Below are 272 nucleotides of genomic sequence, written 5' to 3'. Positions count from 1 at the left end.
AATTTTTGCTTCCGCCATCTCCCTCTTTCTCTCCAAGCGACGCCACACCGGAGTTCCATTGCTCGAAAATAGCAGTAATAAGATGATAAGCTAATAACCAGCCCCCTCCTCCCCCCACCTCTATTTCCCCTCGTAATTACTGATGCAGCGAGGGCATTCCAGGCTCTGAATAGACGGAAGCACTCCTTAATGCTTGAGATAATCTTCTTTCTTGAAACCCCGTCTGAGAAGCTGTTAATGGAAGTACGCTACTGTGCCTCTTCTCTTGCCCC

Source organism: Penaeus monodon, chromosome 27, assembly GCF_015228065.2.
Source record: "Penaeus monodon isolate SGIC_2016 chromosome 27, NSTDA_Pmon_1, whole genome shotgun sequence".
In the NCBI taxonomy this organism is placed as follows: domain Eukaryota; kingdom Metazoa; phylum Arthropoda; class Malacostraca; order Decapoda; family Penaeidae; genus Penaeus; species Penaeus monodon.
The sequence above is the reverse complement of the archived record's forward strand: the minus strand, read 5'-3'. Positions refer to the sequence as shown.